Consider the following 16,297-nt stretch of genomic DNA (forward strand, 5'->3'; position numbering starts at 1 on the left):
CTGCAGCCCAGTGCAGGCTCTGCCAAGGCGAAGGCCCCAGCAACAGGGGGGAGGGAGCTGACACGTGGACAACCGTGACTGCATCAAGCAGCAAACGGGCAGCAACGCAACACTCCAAACCCAGGGCTGCCCCTGGGACTCCAGGCCCCATTCTGGGCTGGAGAAAAGAGTGAGGATGAGCTTCAAACAAACATTTCAGGCAAAGCCCTCCCGGATGAAAGGATGGGCGCCTGAAGGGTGAGACCTCCCCTGGGGCAGGGTGCCAGACAGGGACATGCTGGGAATCATTTGCTTTCTAAGACCAAACTGGTGATGAATTATGGTTGAGAGCCAAGTGCAGGGGCCTGTGTAGTCAGGCCCTCGAGGAAGACTGAGATGCTTTCACCAGCAGCTTATAAGGTCTTGGGAAAGGTGGCAGGCAAGTGAAAGCCAGAGACCAGCAGCAAGGGGATGGAGTAGGGGCTGGCCCCGGGGTGAGACGCAAGCACACAGGCGGCCCCCACTCTCTTCTGGGCTCTGGCCACCAAAAAGTAGACTGGAAACCCAAAAAGCACCTGTTTCTCCAAACCCCCACTTCGGCAGGGGGCCCTCACAGCATGGGGAGAATAAGGCAGGATGCTCAAGATACAGACAAATCACAGAGACGATTCCTGGTCCAAAACCCAGAGAAAGGGGAGGCAGACAAGAAGAGAGAGCAGGCGGCTCAGAGGAGAGGCCCTGGCCGGACAGTACGGTCACGGGGCCCAGTGAGTGCCTGACAGCCCACCCTCTACTCCTGCCAGGCGGCAGCCTCAAAGCTTGGTGCAGACCGAGCGCACAGGGCCAATTTTCCTGCTGTAAAATGGGAGAAGCCCGCACCCCGCTGCATCTCCTCTGCAGAAAGGACACGAGGGTGGGTGCCGGCCTCTCCCACTGCAACTTCACTCATGTCTGAACAGCCGTCTGGAGAAGAGGGCTGGGGTCCCCGGGGAGGAAGGCTGACAGCTCCTCTCCAGACAGGCAGGTGGGCACTGATGCCGGGAGTCTGGCACTGAGCCTCTCCCCTACCCCCTGCTCCCCCAACTTGAGACAGGCAGCTGCTTCATCAAAGGGTGAGCTAATTAGGGCTGTCTCTGCCATCATGTGTCTGAGGAACGCTCACCCGCAACAGGCAGGGTCTAGGAAAAGAAGTCAACCACGCTGAGAAAATTCATACAAACGTCAGATGCAGTCTCCCAAGGAAGAGGGGGCTAGGAGGCCCAACATCGCATCGGCCTCAGGGAACAGCACAGAGGAGCCCCGTCCCCAGTGGGCCCCAGAGCGGCACAGACAAGCTCCTTCAAAGACGGCATGTGAAACCTTGTTCTCATCTACAGATCTGCTGAGAACAAGACCCAGAGAGGCAACACAGCTCAGGAGCAGAGGGGCCCCCAGGGAAGCCCAGCCTGAGCGGCCCTGGAGCGCCTCCCTGTCACCAGCCTGGGCAGTGCTGGGGGAGGGGAGAGACACGAAGAAGACTGGTCTCTGCCCACCCAGGTCTCAGCTGGTAGAAGGGGAGAGAAGACCCAAACCCCAGAGGGAACCAAAGCACAAACAGTAAAAAACAGACTACCAGCGGCCAAGGGGTGGGCACGTAGTCTGTGGGCAAATCCCTAGGATCCTCCAGAGGAAGAATAAGCCAGTGGGAGTAAACAAAGAATGCCCAAAGCTAAGAAGAGACATGGCTTCCCAGTATTTCTGTCCACAGAAGCCTGATGTGGGGTAGAAAGGGCCGCACAGCACTGTGCCAGGGAAGATCTAGAGGAAGGCACAGGCCAGGCAGTTAGTTGCTCAGAGATGCCCCACGTGCAGAACAGATCCTCGCGGACACTCAGCCTCTTTGCTGCTGCTCCACACTGACAAGCCAGGCTCCACACGCAGGAGAGATGCCACACCACCATATTCCACTTACAGGGTGCAGAGCGAATAAGTGAATGGCTACGTAACTTTAGGCCCTGCCAGGTGGCTCTGAACCTACGGTCTATGGGGCTTCAGAGAAAGAATAGGAAAGTCTGGTCTGGAAGAGCCAGCAAGGCTGCCCGAAAGAAGCAAGACTGCTGGAGACTGGGAGGTCAGGTGGGGAAGACGGTCTGTGGACCAGAAGACCAGCATGTGCTCAGGGAACAACATGAGCACGTCCAGAGAGGCTAGGAGACCATTCAGTGGAGGCTGCCCTGAAGAACCATCGAGAATGGGGCTGAGAGGTGCAGCTGACCCCTGACACAAAGGCAGGTCAGGCTTTGACCGAGCAGGGGAGACACAGGACCCATAACCTGCCCAGTAAGTGGAACTTGCTCCTGCTTCTCTTTCCTCAACACTTGCAAGGCAAATTGGGGAGTTGGAAACGTGCCTCCAGGGCACACAGACGAGAGAGAGGGCCCAGGGGGAGGGCCCGTGTCAGGACAGTGACCCGGGGTGGGAGAGGACCTGGAGGGACACTCTGAGGCAGGCCAGCCCACCCCTCGCAGGTCAGGCTGGCGCTGTGGTGCGCTCTGTGTATCTGCCCAGCATCCTTTCTCCTCACCAGGCTCTGAAATCCTTTCTTCCCTTCCTCCTGTGACTGACTCTCCCACTCCCTGTGGTCCTGATGGGTAAGGGCCTGCGGCCCAGCACTGCTTCATCATGTTCCCCCTTCACCAGGCCCTCAGTGGGCTGCTGAGGATGGGCCATCAGAGCCCTTCAGTCTTTGATTCTGGAGTCAGGACACAGAAGTTTCTTCTCCACAAGGCAGACAGTGTGCTGCAAGCCAGGGGTACCTACAGCCAAGAGCAGCCAGGTTCGTCCCGACCCCTTTAAATGGAGGAAAGCCCATCCACAGTAGGAAAGAATAGAGCTCAAACACAGAAGTACACCAGTGAGAAAAAGGGAAAGCCTCGGGCCTCCTGCCACTTGACAGAATCACTTTCATGAGGTATTCAGTCTACTCTTTCCCACCTGCAGCACAGTCCTGAAGACCTGCATGAGTAGAGTAGGACCATTGGCCAAATGTGGGCCTGTGGCCGAGTGTGGCCTTGGCAGCCCTGGGCCTACACCTTGACCAGCTTGAATGAGAGAACCCACATAACTCTAGGCCCTACCCCAGGGCTCAGGGCTTCAGTGGTTCCATGGACATGCCAGAGACTCCATACAATTGTAACCCTTCTGAAAACAGCCTTCTAGTGCTGTCCAGTCAAGGGGCTGAGGAAACACAGCCGGAGGGTGGAAAAGACCAATCTCGTATTTCTAGATGTCACTCAGTCCATCCATCAGGGACAGTGGAAAAGGGCTTCTCTTGAGCAGTCAGCCCTGGAAGGGCTGACACCAACCTGCTCTCAGAGAACCTCTCCCTGAGACCTCAGCCTTGGGCTCTGAACGCTCTCTGCTATGTTTTGGGGGAAGAAGTGCCCCATACAGAGCAGAGTGAGGTCTATAGCATGTGCAAGGGGCAGGGCCCGGAGATTACTCAGCGAGAATCCTGTCAACAATGCCTGATAGCCTTGGGTGAGTCCCTTTGCTTCAGAGTCTTCACCTGGGAGACAGAGCTAAAACTACCTTGAGTTAAAGACAGAAAAGCCAGTGAGCACCAAAATGCTAGCCAATACACTGTGACTGGGAGATTACAATCAGTGCGTCTGCTGTACACATTTTGCGGCCAGACCATATCCTCGAGAACACAGCTTCTCCTCGGCCCAGAGGCCCAGGCACACGTATGCTGGTCTCAGCTCCTCCCAGTCCACAGACTCAGGATCAGAGCCGCAGCCACAGAGCCTGGGGGCGGGCATGGGGGTGAGGGTGTCTTGCCGGCCAGACGATGGGTGTCCTGACAACTGAGGCTTTGAGTGAGTAAAAGGGCAGGGGCCTGGCATGTCTCTCAGCGACATCAGTGGCGCTGGTGTGCTCAAAGTCAACAGAAGGATATTAAGGACGTAGCTCGTCTCCCATGAGATAAATGAGAATAAACCTTGTTCAGGGCTAAGCCGGCTGGGCTGAATAAACACCATTAGCACTTGGATTACTGGGATGTTCACAATCAGCAGGCGAGTCAGCTGTCTGAGTGCAGAGGGACAGTAGCAGCTGCTCCTCGGTAAATCTTGGCGTTGGGGGGAGGGGGCACTGCAGAAACGGAAAAAGACTGCATTTGCAGAAACCAAATAATTTGGGTTGGGGTGACTGATGTGGGAACCTGCCAAGGGTCAGAGGTCATGTTTTAGCTAACCAGGCTGAGCAAGTGTCAGGGGGTGTTGAGGGGTGGTGGAGCTGATCTCAGGGTGGGCAGCCAGGCCTGGCCACGGGGGCTCAGGACAACGCTGCTCACTTTAGAGGCAGGCAGCGCCTCTTCCCTCCGGGGCACTCAGGACCCAGCTACATAATATTCAAGGGAACATGGCACCCTTGTTCCAAAACTGAGGGCTTTCAAGATGGGGAGAGCAGAGCAGTAAGTCAAGCACAGGCCCTCTACCTTGTGGGGTCCTCTGCGATGCACGGGGGCCGTGGAGCAGGCACTGCTGGCAGCGGGGGCGTGTGCCCAGAAACAGGAAATGCACAGAATCTGCTCACCCAGCATGCTCATGGGTGAATCAGAACAGTAAGGGCTAAAAAGGGAGTCTGAATCAGTGGAAAAGGAGAAAAACAGAAAGGGAGAGAACAGGAAATACGGACTGGGTTGATGGCTTCAGTGGGGGCTGAGGAGATTCTAAGGTGAGACCCCTGGCGTAGAGCCTGTGTGGTCCAGAGTCCCAGCCCAAACCAAGATGTCAGGCCTGTTCACAGCATGCTGGGGACACAGAGGGTATGTGCTTTCTCATGAGTCCCTGCAATATTTCTAGGTAGGACAATCATTACTCCTTCTGTCTTAATAACAGAAGACAAAGGTGTCACTGTTCTGAAATGCTCTCTGAGAAGATGCTGTGCAGTGGGGAAAGGGGGAAACCTCAGGCTCAATCGTTTGTGATCCTGCCTGATGACGCTGTGTATGCTCAGAGAAAGAAAGGTCCTTTCTCTGACAGCCTCAGACAGTGAGTGGCCCTGGGTCACCTGTGAACACAAGAACCTGCAGGATGTGTATTCCCGAAACAGGCTCATTAAAGATCTATACTAGCCTACCATCTAGGGATTAATGTGGTTAAGCAATCAATTAATCAATCAAGACATGGACAGTTACCAACTTAGGGGAAAAAAAAAAAACAACACATACAACTCTTCCACATGAAAATGAAGCTGCCAGGAGAAATAAAGACACTGAAGCCTGTAATGAGCTTCAAACCATGTAACTGTGGTGGGAACCACACTGGGCCTCTTAGAAGTTCCATCTGGACATTGAAGAAAAGAAGGGAGTGTCACAGGACCCATTCAAATACAGTCCCCAAACAGCTGCCAGTCACAGAAGCCAGTGTAGGATGCCCACAGTTCACCACAATGATACAGCTCACAAGAGCATCTCCAGAACACCTTTCCAGACACACACACAGAATGACAACTTGCCCACCCTGGGAGAGCCAAAGGGGACTCAGAGGAAGGGGCGCTGAAGAATCTTCTTGACATCTGGGAGCTCACAGCGCTGCCTCACAGTCCTCTGGGGCATTCCCTGCCCCACCCTTAAATCATTGCAGCACCACCCTTATGGCAGAAAGTGAAGAGGAACTAAAAAGCCTCTTGATGAAGGTGAAAGAGGAGAGTGAAAAAGTTGGCTTAAAACTCAGCATTCAGAAAACGAAGATCATGGAATCTGGTCCCATCACTTCATAGGAAATAGATGGGGAAACAGTGTCAGACTTTATTTTTGGGGGCTCCAAAATCACTGCAGATGGTGACTACAGCCATGAAATTAAAAGACGCTTACTCCTTGGAAGAAAAGTTATGACCAACCTAGACAGCATATTGAAAAGCAGAGACATTACTTTGCCAACAAAAGTCCATCTAGTCAAGGCTATGGTTTTTGCAGTGGATGTGAGAGTTGGACTGTGAAGAAAGCTGAGCACCGAAGAATTGATGCTTTTGAACTGTGGTGTTGGAGAAGACTCTTGAGAGTCCCTTGGACTGCAAGGAGATCCAACCAGTCCATTCTGAAGGAGATCAGCCCTGGGATTTCTTTGGAAGGAATGATGCTAAAGCTGAAACTCCAGTACTTTGGCCACCTCATGTGAAGAGTTGACTCATTGGAAAAGACTCTGATGCTGGGAGGGATTGGGGGCAGGAGGAGAAGCGGACGACAGAGGATGAGATGGCTGGATGGCATCACTGACTCGATGGACGTGAGTCTGAGTGAACTCCGGGAGTTGGTGATGGACAGGGAGGCCTGGCGTGCTGCGATTCATGGGGTCGCAAAAGTCGGACACGACTGAGTGACTGAACTGAACTGATGTGGGAGCTAAGTTGCTCAATAGTGTCTGACTCTGAGACCCCATGGACTGTAGCCCACTAGGCTCCTCTGTCCATGGGATTCCCCAGGCAAGAATATGGGAGTGGCTTGCCATGCCCTCCTCCAGGGGATCTTCCCCACCCAGGTATCAAACCTGCACCTCTCGTCTCCTGCACTGGCTGCTGGTTTTTTTGTTTGTTTTTTTTTTTTTTTACCACTAGTGCCACCTGGGAAGTCCAAATCATTTCAGACTGGGCACTAAAAAACTACTATAGAGGGATTTCTCTGGTAGTCCAGTGGCTAAGAGTCCATGATCCCAGTGCAGAGGGCCTGGGTTCAATCCCTGGTCAGGAAGCTAGATTCCACAGGCCGCATCTGAAGAGCCCACCTGCCTCGGCTAAAACCTAGTGCAGCCAAATAAATAAAAATTTTACAATACCATCGAAAATTATACAGAAAAATAACAGAAAAGGGGCAAAATGAAAAAAGACTTCCATCAAGAGTCACAAATTACTACCATTTTACCACATTTTCTATATATATATTTACACATTTTTCCTGCGATCTGAAGCCCCTTTACCCCAAATGTAACAAGTATTTCCTAAGAACATAACCACAGTAATCAAAATGAGGAAATTAACATGATGCATGATCTACAGATATTCAGATTTTCCCAACTGTCTCCAAAATATCCTTTATTAGGAAAATAATTTTAGTTCAAGGTCCAACCCAGGCCTTACATTATGAATTGAGAAGCATGTCTCCACATCTCCTTTAACTGTGAGATAGCCTTCCTTGGTCTGTCTTTGTCTTCTTTCATGATGGTGACAGTTTGGAAGTACACAGGCCAGTTGTAAAATGTCCCTCAGCCTGAAGCTGATATGTTTTCCTGGTTAGACTGAGGTAGTGCATGTTGGCAGGAGTGACACAAAAGCAACGTCTTATCTTTCTCAGTGCCTCATATGAGGCAGCACGTGACGTCATTCAGGCTCAAGAGTGGCTGGGTTCACTTTGATTACTTCATCACGGTGCTACCTGCCAGATTTCTCCACTATAAAGATACTACTTGTCCCTTCAAAATTGACATGTATTTTGCGGGGAGATTCTTTGAGATATGAAGACAACCTGTTCCTCATCAAACTTTCATCCATTAGTTCTGGAATTCACTAATAATTTTTAATTAAAATAATTAATCCTCTGCCCCAAGGCCATCTGTTCCTAAAATCTAAGGCCATATCCAAGTTTTTGGTAGTAGTATCACAAAACTGACTCACATTGGGCCTACCTAGGTTGAATCCCTGAAGGCTGTTCCTATCACCCTCTGATGAGGCAAGGGTTCTCCAACATGGCCCTGAATACAAGCAGAGCAGGTAAAAAGCCAGTTATAAATGGTAGGGGTGGACTGACACCATATACTTGTTCCTGCATGGTAAGATTAAAAAAACACAAAACAATGAATGTGGGTTATTTATAAAATTAAAAATTTAGTAACAGCAAAATTTAAAATGTCACTTTGCTATGTGTTTGGACAAACACTTCTGAAATGCAGGTTCCCTCTTTGTCTACAACATTGAGTCTTAACTTGTAGGCTGGTAAATTTTTCTAAAAAAGACATCAGAGTTAGGAGGCAGCATGGGAATCTTCTGGGGTGCTGACAGAGTTCCATTTCTTGACTCAGGTGGTAGTTACATGGGTATATTCACTTTTAAAAAGTCATCAAGTGGTACACGTAAGATGAATGTACTATTTTAGAAGGAAGAGAAGGAGGAAGGAAGGGATATGAAGCCTTAAATCAGTCTATTTTCATGGAACCCACACTAACTCCAAGAGATCATCTCTCTTTAGAAATGCTCATAAATGAGGGCTCAAAACTTGCCCTGTTATTCTGAAAAGCAAAACAGTTACCATGTCTGCTTACTCCTCTCTCAGTGATGCTTAAACATCCATATGTGCACAGTCTCATGATGATATCCATGAGCTTTCATTTGATTTTTCAGACCTTAATTAATTTTAAGAAGCCAGTGGCTCTTCTCCCTCCTTCCTCAGGTTCTTCCTAACCATGTTTGCTTTACTCTTTCTGACAGGAGGGCCATTCTCCTTAAAGAGAAGTGAAGAGGTAAAACAGAAGGACGGCAACGAGCCCTCTGCCACCTGCGACACCGAGTCTCCTGGCTGGGCAGGCGGCCCAGTGTCCTCCCTGCTTCCTCACTCCGAACACCAACGGCTCAGCAGGTCCTGTGCTCTCAGCACCCAGTCCTGACAGTGCTCCCGGAGATCTACACCTTTCGTTCTGTTTGTTCCTGGTTACAGGCCCCTTTATCATCTCTCAGACAAAGCGCAACACTAACAACTCCCCAAGTGGCCTTATTGGTCTGAATAGGTGTCTCCTCTCTGTTCCTTGCAGTAATCACTTGTGACTGCACTAAGCACATTTCATTGTTCAGACTATGAGTCAGCCTTCCCTTCAAAGCCCTTGCCCAAATATATCTACATTTCCTTGGACCTTCTAAAATCTGCTTTCCCTCAAACTCAGAGTTCTGTATTTCCCTTGGTTTCTCTGAACATGGCCACTTTGTACTAAAGTTTCCAACACCTTCACTTCACCAAACAAATCATTCATGATGCTCAGAATACCATTTCAGTGAAGCCGTTTTTCTCAACCTTCTGAGGGATAAAACTATCAGAAAAGTGAGTTAAGAATTAAAGCAATTCAAAAATTGATGAGATTCTTGTTTTTTGCAGGAGGAGGTATTTCCAAGGGTCCAGATATATAAAGACCCATAGCACCACACCAACTTGCTTCTGCACCAAGTTTTATTATCTCAATGCAAAAACCCTCTCCCACTCTAAGGGTAAATAGCTGACATCCCAGCATGTTTTTTGGTGATCTAAGAGCCAGTGATCTGGACTTTCGTCTTATCAAAAAGCTCAAACTCAAAAAGCAAATACTGAGTAAAAGCTGCTCTGGAGTCAGAGAGACCCAAGTTCAAGTTCTAGTTCCAGCACTGTCAAGCTGTGTGGTTGCAACATGTTACTAAACCTCTTCAGACCTCAGTTTCTTCATCTATAAAATAGGAATTAGTAATATTTATCTCATGAGATTGCTGTGGGTATGAAGTATGATAATATATAAAGAGATTAGCACACTTCCTGGCAAATACCAAGCATTCAAACAACAGTTTTAATCATGATATATTGTACTTTAATGAAAATTACTGTTCTTACCTTTCTGCTAAGAAAGGCAGAGTGCCTGGATTTTCAGGCTTCTCAGAAGTGGGAGGGGCTACCTGTGGTACAGGACAAAGAAGAAGGTAATACCTCCCACTGAGGAGCCTTGGATTCTCATTCCCAGCTCCTCCGGCTAGACAGACAAGGCCAGTACAGGAAGAATTCATGGGGGAGAAGTGTAATTAACAAACTAGAGGAGAAACAGGGAGGAAGGATCAAAGAAGCTAATTAGAACCGGCTAAAGGGAGGCCCTGCTTATTTAACTTATATGCAGAGTACATCCAGAGAAACGCTGGACTGGAAGAAGCACAAGCTGGAATCAAGATTGCCAGGAGAAATATCAATGACCTCAGATATGCAGATGACACCACCCTTATGGCAGAAAGTGAAGAAGAACTAAAGAGCCTCTTGATGAAAGTCAAAGAGGAGACTGAAAAAGTTGGCTTAAAACTCAACATTCAGAAAACGAAGATCATGGTATCCAGTCCCATCACTTCATGGCAAATAGATGGGGAAACAGTGGCTGACTTTATTTTTCTGGACTCCAAAATCACTGCAGATGGTGATTGCAGCCATGAAATTAAAAGATTCTTACTCCTTGGAAGGAAAGTTATGACCAACCTAGATGGCATATTCAAAAGCAGAGACATTACTTTGCCAACAAAGGTCCATCTAGTCAAGTCTATGGTTTTTCCAGTAGTCATGTATGGATGTGAGAGTTGGACTATAAAGAAAGCTGAGTGCCGAAGAATTGATGCTTTTGAACTGTGTGGTATTGGAGAAGACTCTTGAGAGTCCCTTAGACTGCACAGAGATCCAACCAGTCCATCTTGAAGGAAATCAGTCCTGGCTGCTCTTTGGAAGGACTGATGTTGAAGCTGAAACTCCAGTACTTTGGCCACCTGATGCAAAGAGCTGACTCATTTGAAAAGACCCTGATGCTGGGAAAGATTGAGGGCAGGAGGAGAAGAGGATGACAGAGGATGCGATGGTTGGATGGCATCACCGACTTGATGGACATGGGTTTGGGTAAACTCTGGGAGTTGGTGATGGACAGGGAGGCCTGGTGTGCTATGGTTCATGGGGTCGCAAAGAGTCGGACACAACTGAGCAACTGAACTAAACTGAAAGGGAGACCACAGAGTGGGGAACATGGAAGAGAGAGAGCTAAAGGGAAATTATCTGTGGCCCTATAAATATTCAACAAATGTCTCCCATAATTGTCTCAGTCTGAGGGAAGTGGGATCAACAAAGTTAAACAGAAGGAAATTTAGGCTTAATCATATGGGAAGTCTTCACAGTGAGATTTATCAAGTCTATTAGAGAACCCAGAGTGGGTGTGAGATGGGTCTATACCAGCTCCCCTAAGTGCTAAAGGCTGACAAGAGCAGACAAGTTGGTCTGGCATGGTATGAGCACCCCAGGAAGACCACTGGCCATCCTTGTTCCAAGGTGCAGGCAATACACCTTCTCAACAGGCCTTTAGTGGCTCAGGAGGCATTTTCTTACTTCAATTCTGCTCTCAAGAGTTCTGAGACATGTGCTGGGAAATCACTCACCTTTCCTCCCAACCACCTCATCTCCTCAATCAGAGCCAATGGAATTAAGCAAAGCCTATCTTGCTTTTGCCACACAACTGCAGAAATGTTTATGAATGAGCCATCTCTCAATAGTAAAAGGAAAGGCAACGATCGTGGGATGGTCTATAGCAGAAAATGACAACACTGAAATGCTTCATTTCCAGGATTTGGAAGTCGTATAGACTACAAATCTCTCTGCTGTGCAACATACATAACAAGTCCCCAAAATATCCTTTGTTTGCTGAGGTTCTGCTTAGATATTTAAGGTTTCTGACAGTTTAAATATGGTGAACAATATAGTGAACCACCCAAATATTTTGCATTATTGGTATTTGGAAAGATCTTTGTGAACAATTAGCTCCAGCTCCAAGAGGCAAGAACAGCCTCAAGAGAGGCAAGGCTCCTCCTGGTTTTCCATGGGGGTGGATCAACATGGCCTCCTTGGCCAGCTCTATTTCATATGGCCAATCTCATGGCTTGAGTGACTGTGGGATCATGCACCCCAGCCACTTCTGTCCACTTTCTCCTCTGTAACAGAGGAAAAAACTGGATGGAGTGGGCCTGCAGACTCCCTGGCCAGGCTCAGGGCTCAGCAGGTCTCCTCCAGGTTAAGAAAGACACAGAGCTTCCCTGATGCAGGAACAAACTGGGAGGACTAGACTTGCCCAAAGCCTTTGTGCCTGTTTGACCAGATACTGAAATGGGAACCTAAGAGGAAAGTAAAGACTTCCCATTCTGTGGAGATCTTTAAACACTGGAGAACAGCCCCAATTACCCAGAGCTTCCAGAGACAGAATGATGGATGGTTTCGTTTGTGAGCATGCTATTTGTCTGAGGCTCTTTGTCCAGTCAGCTGGTCGACAAATCTTGACTGGGCCCAGAGTGCACAGGGTCCTCAGCTAAGCATCTTGGGGCCAAAGCGAAGAATGAAAATAGTTCCTGCCCCTAATTAGACAAAATTAACAGCTGACAGAAACATTCAGAGCGGGACTCTATTAACTTTGCAAGACGGGGGCTTCAATATTAAGTGTACTGTAATCTGAAAAATGGAGGGCTTGACCAGGAAGATACCCTAGAATGACCTCAGCAAGAGCAAAAGCCTCAGCTCAGAGGAGAAAGGCTAAAAGTCTGCATGTATTTATTACCCAATGAATTCAGATAAAAATCTACTTTTTTTGTTTTCTTCAAAGAAAATGTTAAGAATCATCTTCCACAGACCCTTTAAACTCTTTTACTAATAAGTCACTAAAAAGGCCTTCTGTTAGAAGCATTCTAACGACAACGAAAAAGTTACACTCATAAAATAGTTAACGTCAAAATGTAAATGGTTTGTTTAAGATTCAGCAATTGTTGCTGAATCAAACACAGAATCTCTATGGCTTGGGAAATAGCAAGGGAAACAAAAGGCTTGACAATTTACTGCTCATTAAAGCCTGTCTGGCTGAATTTCAGATTGCAACTTAAAGGAAAAAAACATTAAACCAGTTCAAGTGTGAACTGACATATGCACAGCAGTTTTCAGCTGCCTGCAAATGGGGCAAGGACACAATCTGGAGTGTGACTTTTACACACCAAGGGTGTGGGTGAGTGTGATCCCACGTCCAGGTACAGGGGTAGAGTCAGAGATGAGCAGAATCCCAGAAAAAATGCACTGGGATGAGAGCCCAGACTCCCATTGGGCTTCAGTTCATTCAGCACAGTGGAACAGCTCAAGCCCAGTTAGCTCTTTCCTGCAGGAAGGCTAAGGGGCTTACGGACAGCCAAGTGCTAGGCTGGGGATCATTTTTGCTTGGGAGAAATGGGAAAGCCTAAGTTTTCTGCACTTCCTCTCTTCCTGGTCTGGCATGTCAGCCACAGTGGGACTTCTGTCTCGATAAATCTAATTGACTTTGTGACCCCTACTGGCCTCAACTCTGGTCTTAAGAGATAGTTCTTTTTGGTACATTTGTGGGGTGCTGAGCAGAACCTTTGTCTAAATTCTCCTGCTCACTGGGCAATAGAAGTGCTTAAAATCTTACCATCTGGGGTTTGTTTCTTTGAGTCTTAAAGGTCCTCTATTAAAATGCCACTGTCCCAATCATGTGCAAGTAGGGTGACCACATAATTTATTGTCCAAACTGGGACATTTTTAAGAGTGAAAAGAAGCACTATTAATTACTGCACTGGGAAAAGAGGCATAAACAGAACATATGGTCACCCTCTGTATAAGGTTTTGTGTTAAATTCTATGAATATACAAAGGTGAATTAAAAAAAAAAAAAAAACCTTCCATTGTCCTGGACACTAAGCTGAGGAGCAAAGAATACTGAGAACAGAACAAGGCTAGGTACCTACAGGAGAGGGAAAATGACACCCCAGAGGGAAACATCATGCTAGAATACAAGGAGGTAACTTCACAAAACTTTATAAAGACCATGGGCTCAGGAGCCCATGACCTGAACTGGAATCTTGGACCTTTCTACTTAATTGTAATTAAACTATCTTTGCCCAAACTTCTTCATCTGTAAAGTAAGGATTGTTTCATTGGGAGGATTAAACGAGGTATCCAATGTAACAGTGCCTGGCACATACTATTCGACAGGTTGAATACTATTAGCATCATCAGGACCAGCCCTCTACTTAAAACATGCCCCCGTCAGAAGGTGGAGAGAGGAGTCAGGAGACAGGAAACACTGCAAGGGTAGACTGGGCTTTCCCTCCTAACAAACTAACCTGTGAAGGGCCACTGCAGGGCTGAGCTGCAACTGCAGCAGCTCCTGAGGAGTGCTGATGACTTTGCGTTCCTGGTCTCAGACTCCACACGCAGCTACCACTCCACCCCAACTCCAAGAGGCACATGCCATCCACCGTTCCCTCAGAGCAGACCACAGAGAGGAGGACCTTTCTAAACTGACTGAGCTCTGTCCTGACTGCCTGAGGCAAATACTGAGTAGTGGTACATTCTCCTAGGCCTCTGTGACAGCAGAAATGCAAAAAATAAGGGCAGCCCCTCACAGTCATTAGGAGAATAGATTCTGGGGTTCCAACACTTAACAACAATTAAATGCTTTTCAAATATTAAGTCACATAATTGTCACTACAACTCTATGGGGCAAACATTATTATTACCCCCTTTTACAAATTAATAAACTGAGTCAGGGAAAGTTAAGTAGCTTTTTTCTCAAGGTCACATAGCTAATAAGTGGCTGAGGCCTGAAACCTCAAGAACAGGAGCCAAGAGACATGGATTCCATTGGAGTTACACCACACACTATCAAAAGTCCTGAACTTATATGAACTTTACTTCTATTATTTGTCAAGAAGCTGAGTTACTTAACCAAGGGGTCTGTTTTTCAGGATCAAACAATACAGGGTGATTGAAAGCACTGTAAAAGTGTTTAAAACATTATGCTGCCACTGCCAACATCTGCTATCGTTTAGTTTTGGAGAGCTGGACCAGTTTGGAGAAGGAATCTGGTCCCTCACTATTCTCCCTTCCATATGACCCTGGACACTCTGGCTCAAGGTAAAGCAGGAATTATACTAATACCATGGTTTTCAAAGTGTGGTCTCTGGACCAGCAGTACCAGCAACACCTGGGAACAAGGGTAAAGTAAAAATTCTCAGGCCCCAACCCAAACTTCGTGAGTCAGAAACTTTGGGGATGGGACCTGGAAATCTGTATTTTAACAAGTCTTACTAGTGCTGATGCCTGATTGCGTCTCAGAACAACTACACTGGAATGTCCCTGGAGAGATGACAGGCTGGGCTCTATCCAGCCCTGGCCAGGAGAAGCTTGCTTCAGGGGCCTGTGGCAGAGCCCAGCTTCTGCAAGAAGACCCAGGCCCCAAGGGCCACTGCCAAGAAGATGAAAAGCTCCCAATAAAACCCAGACCTACATGGCCACACTGATCAAAATACAATAAAGAAGAAAGTGAGAAATCTGACAAAAGGAAAACACAGCTTCGGTGGGGTACAAAATACAACAATCTTCTGTGGGAGATGAGAAGCATAAAAGGCATGTTAGATGTTCAAAGAACCAAATGTCGAAACGACAAAAAATATGAGAACAAAGACAAAATGCGGACATCAATACCACATGGGCCTCAGTCTAATGACGGCAGCAGCAGGAGACACCAGTCCCCCCAGACTACAGCTTGCTCTTCCCCACCCCCAACATGACAGTCTATATCAATAGTCTTGAAGAAAAAAAAAAAAAAATACCAGCAATTAGTCACTGAATCTTGCTTGCTGGAATGAAGAAAAGCAGAGGCTCTGGTGAGAAAAGCTTGGCTAAGAAGGCCATGCAGACTGGGGGCGGTAGCAAGATCATTAAGGGAGAAGGCCTGTGGGGTGTTCCTGGCAGTCTTTGATGCCTGCCAAGTCTTAACCTGGAAGGGAAAATGGAGGGCCTGGCCATGAGGCTATAATGAGCTCCAAACCGGGCCTGCATCCAGAAGGCCTTTTATATGGGCTTGGGCCAGAGGCGGGGGGTTGGGAGGCCTCAGCCACTGTAACAGGCCCAGCCCTGGGCTGTGGGTACCTTGGAGGATGAGGCAGTAGAACACACAGCCTCTGACCCAAGTGTCTCCACACAGAAAGCCTATCTGGCCACACACATGTGCCCCCAAGGAATTAGGGAAGCACCCTCAGGGTTTCCATTCAGGAACCCGCTGAAAACGAGCCCATGTGAAAACAAAAACTGACTTGCTCCCACAATGAATTTCTCAACTCAAATGTGCAACCATCACCACTGCCTCTCTGCCTGGAGTGTCCTCCCCCAAACACTCCCCATCCCTGCCCCCAGCTTCATCAGGCTAGTCCTTATTCCTCCATGTCTCTCTCCAACCGTTTCCTCAGAGAAGCCCTCAGTGACCACCTCCCACACAGGGCCCCTGCTATGCATTCCTGGGACCCCTTCACTCAACAGACTTGGTCAAAGTCTGTCTCCCCTACTAAATCGTCACCACCCTCAAGGACACGGACTATGCCTTCCTGCCTATTCACCTGTAACCTCACTCTAGATGGTCTAGCCCAATGGCTGGTACTCAATGAGCAGCAGCTGCCTAAAAGGATAAGGCCGGCTTGGTGTTACTCCCCTGCTGGGACACTGAGGCCTGGGTGGTCCAGCCCTATAACTAGGTATGTGGATGGGT

The 16,297-nt window shown here is 48.1% G+C and overlaps 1 protein-coding gene across 5 annotated transcripts in view; it reads right to left on the reverse strand.

Moving 5' to 3' along the window:
• SIL1 (SIL1 nucleotide exchange factor) overlaps window positions 1-16,297 on the reverse strand; it is a 249,957-nt gene that overhangs the window by 5,536 nt on the left and 228,124 nt on the right. The window lies entirely within an intron of this gene.

Source organism: Bos javanicus, chromosome 7, assembly GCF_032452875.1.
Source record: "Bos javanicus breed banteng chromosome 7, ARS-OSU_banteng_1.0, whole genome shotgun sequence".
NCBI lineage: Eukaryota > Metazoa > Chordata > Mammalia > Artiodactyla > Bovidae > Bos > Bos javanicus.